Source organism: Lactuca sativa, chromosome 7, assembly GCF_002870075.4.
Source record: "Lactuca sativa cultivar Salinas chromosome 7, Lsat_Salinas_v11, whole genome shotgun sequence".
NCBI classification, from domain to species: domain Eukaryota; kingdom Viridiplantae; phylum Streptophyta; class Magnoliopsida; order Asterales; family Asteraceae; genus Lactuca; species Lactuca sativa.
The window spans coordinates 35,681,085-35,684,895 of NC_056629.2; the positions used below are offsets into that span (position 1 = coordinate 35,681,085).

The window sequence follows — 3,811 nt, forward strand, 5'->3', positions numbered from 1 at the left end:
TAAGTTGCTATTTTTTGAAATAAATAGTTATATTTCGTAATATAGCCATAAAATAACAATGTATTTTGAAAGTACATTGTTAAATGTTGGATTATACTTGTGTAGACCCATTTTCACGCATGGTTGGCTATATATAGTTGTTTTCCGTGTCACAAGTAAAAAATGTTTGAAGGTACTTATATGCGACAAACAAGGTCATTGAACTAATAAAACAAAAAATGTTGTCTATAAAGAGGTCCTTTAACGTTATATATATTTACCTATTTTAGTGTAATTTCTACACATTTAAATAATACCAATAACCCTACTTTTTTTATAATTATTTTGTAATATCTATATAAATTTGCATTTTACTTATGTGTTCCCCGCGTTTAACGCGGGTCATAATCTAGTTAATCTAATAAGAGGTTTATATAAATATATGCCAAAATAGTTTTAACGTATTAAAGTAAAATTGAAAAATAAACATTGATTTTATTAATAATTTATGTTTGATAATATAGTTTTAAAAATTTAACTTTCGGTTAACCAAAAAAAAAAAAAAAAAAAAAAAACTTCATTTCGGTTCTCGATAACATTCAATTAACATGATAGATTACTATTTTTAAGATGATATCTTTAAGTTTATCAACCGTATAAACTGAGAATTTATTTAATACAAGGCAATAATACAAATAATTAATTATAGTATTATTTATAAATATTAGTGTTATCATAGTTTCAAATGAGTATAGTCAAACAAAATGATTTTCTTTATAGTTGATATATACTAGAAACCGCAAACTTTGAAAAAAAAACTCCTCACCTTGTCTCGTAATATGATGCATGTTTAGCTAGATATAAAATACTCTAAACTTATCAACACTAATCTTTGTTTGTATAAGAATTAATTTCCAAATTTTATAAAAGTTTATTAAAAGCTCAACTCAAACAACTCATAAAAATTCTAAACATACATTAATCGAGTTATTACCGAGTTTATTTTTAATGATGTCAAACACGTACGTCGCTTTTCCTTCCATGATGCCCTTCGTGCAAGCTCTTAATTGTCAAGCGAACCTTGCTCTCATACCATGACAAAATCAAGAAAACGTCATTGTCCTAATTAAAAGTAGTTGGTGACTAAATACAAGATATAACTTCTAAAATAAGATAAATATAAGAGATAAGGATTAACTCAAATTGGTATTGGTTTCATTTTTTATATTAACTTCGTTCATCTTCACAAATAATAGTCATTTAATTTACTTTTTAATATATAATACTATAGTAGTGATGTTTTTATATTTTGTTGTGAATATGGCGGTGCTCTTTATTTCTTATATATATTATTGTTATTGCAAAAACTAATGTGTTACTATTATTTGTAAGTATAGTAATTGTTATTATTTGTAAAACATGCAAGTAGGATGTTATTATGTGTTTTATATTGCTTTTATTGTTAAAAAATATAAGTAAACATAAAAATATATTACCTCTATTGATAAAGAAACTAAGTACGTTATTTCCATTGCAATTTGGTTGCTTATAAACTTCTTCAAATAATTCAAAAAGAAGAAAATAAAATTAAATTCATATCACAAAATGGGGCTTTTGTTTAATCTTGAGTAATTTGAGGGTCGAACAAGGATATCAGACAACAAAGAGGGGTGAACAATGTAAACTGTTACCAAGAAAAAAAATATGGCCCATGCAGGTCTCGAACCTGCGACCTTCGCGTTATTAGCACGACGCTCTAACCAGCTGAGCTAATAGGCCATTTTGCCTAATTTGATCATGATTGAATTTTAACCGCATATGGTTTCTCTAATTGATTTGTATGTGGTTGATGTTCAAAAGGCATGCTACGAGTGATGGAGGTCCAAAACAAAATGGTAAATCAATTATAATGCTTGTATAGTTCTACTTTTAAGTCAAACTTTTGATATCTTCTAAACGATTAGAGGACTCTCATTCCATCAAATTCATTATGCGTCAAATAGGTTATAGCAGTTGGATTATTCACAAGATCTATCATGCATCACAAAAACTTATGAACGTCTTTTTAAAAGTACAGTAAATAACACGAATAATTTATATGGTTTGGTTCAATTTGTGAGTTTATTATTATTATTATTATTATTCCAATCGTTGATATAGTGTTTTTCTTATCACTCGTCCCTATCAGATATGTAGTCGGTTGTTACTAATTCCTTATTTGATTTACTTATCATTTATTTATAATTTATAACTTTTTATCAATTTTGTAGAAAAACGGTTTAGGCAGCCGATTAATCGATGCCTAGATGCTAGGCGGCCTCTACCCAATAACATGTATAGCTAACCGGCCAAGATAATCGGTGTTAGTCAAATACGGTCAAAGTGGGAGTTACGTGGATTCTACCCGATAACATCTATAACTAATCGACCAAGATAAAATGGTCTCCACCTATAACCCTAACCACTCCATCTTATCCTATTTCCATCCCACCCACCTAAGACCCTAAACCTGATATATCTTTCTATCACTCTCTATTTTTTTTATACCTGATATATCTTTCTCTCCCTCTATGTTCTCTAAACTCAATTGAAGACACTGCCGTCAAAATCTTCCGGTCCGTCGTCAAAATCATTTGGTTGACAGTTGGCTATTTCTTATCAACCTCCTTGTTTGACAACTCTTATTGCTGATCGACACTCCAAAGACACCACAGACCACCGGTGAAAGAATAGTGCTTTAGTAAAAAATTGATAAATTAATTTGGTAACCAAATTAGTAAGTATGGTTTGATGTTTAAAATAAAATATATAAAAAACTAAATTAGTAACCAAATTAGAATGATCTATCTTACATATATAAACTCTTTGGATTTTAAATTGAAGAAAATGAAAAATATAAGAAATGATAAGTGGAAAAAAATAATTCAAAAAATATGAAAAATAACATGTGTCAAATTCAATGACAACATGACATTTAAAAAAAAAAAGATTTTCATTATTAGGTTATACTAACCGGATATAAAGTTTCGGCAACGTTCATAAAATCTCAAAAATGGAATATAATCTACACATGCTTTAGAAAATTTGTATTCATCTTCATTTTGGCATTTGTGAAAATATTTTGTTTTATTAAACTCTATAATATTGTTTTTTACATTATAATTTTTGCCGTCCTTTTCAATTTAATAGAAAGTAAGCAATCCAAATAATTCTTTCCAACCATCTAAAAAATGCCATGACTTATTGATTTTATCATTTATAAATTCCAGTTTTCCTGTATTGAACATTGTTTAGGTAGATAATGAAAGACAACATCAAGAACACCATGTCCTGATGTCCCAATCCCAATCGATGAGGTAATGAGAAGGTAGGTATGTGGTCAGGCATCCATTATCCATAATGGTGACACATACAAGTGAACTCAAACAATTATCAGTTTTAAATTTTAGGGGGAGTAAACCCTTAATGAAAAGCATGTAGAAGATAAAGGAACAAGGACGTAGACTACCTTCCGACCTTGACTCTAAGTCTCAACAAACATTCTATAAAAATGTTATATCCTTGGAAAGGGTAGATTTTTCGTGTCTAACTTCAAGCTAACTTCATGTTTCCTTGTTGGTGTACTCTCCTCCTTGTACTATATCAATGCCACCACAGTCTTCCTTCAATAGATATCGTTCCCAACAAACATTGCTCCACTCCAAATGACATCCAACAATGTCTTACTACATAACCATACATCATCCTGATTTTAGCAATTTCGATATTCTTCTCATAGCAGTATTTAATCGGCCATCATTCGGATATACATACAACATAATATACTATTTAT

General features: G+C 29.1%; 1 non-coding gene across 1 annotated transcript; it reads right to left on the reverse strand.

The window, feature by feature from the left end:
• Nucleotides 1–1,684: 1,684 nt before the first annotated feature.
• On the reverse strand, nucleotides 1,685–1,758 carry TRNAI-AAU (transfer RNA isoleucine (anticodon AAU)). The gene has a single exon. It is a non-coding gene; the product is annotated as a tRNA-Ile (tRNA).
• Nucleotides 1,759–3,811: the final 2,053 nt, after the last annotated feature.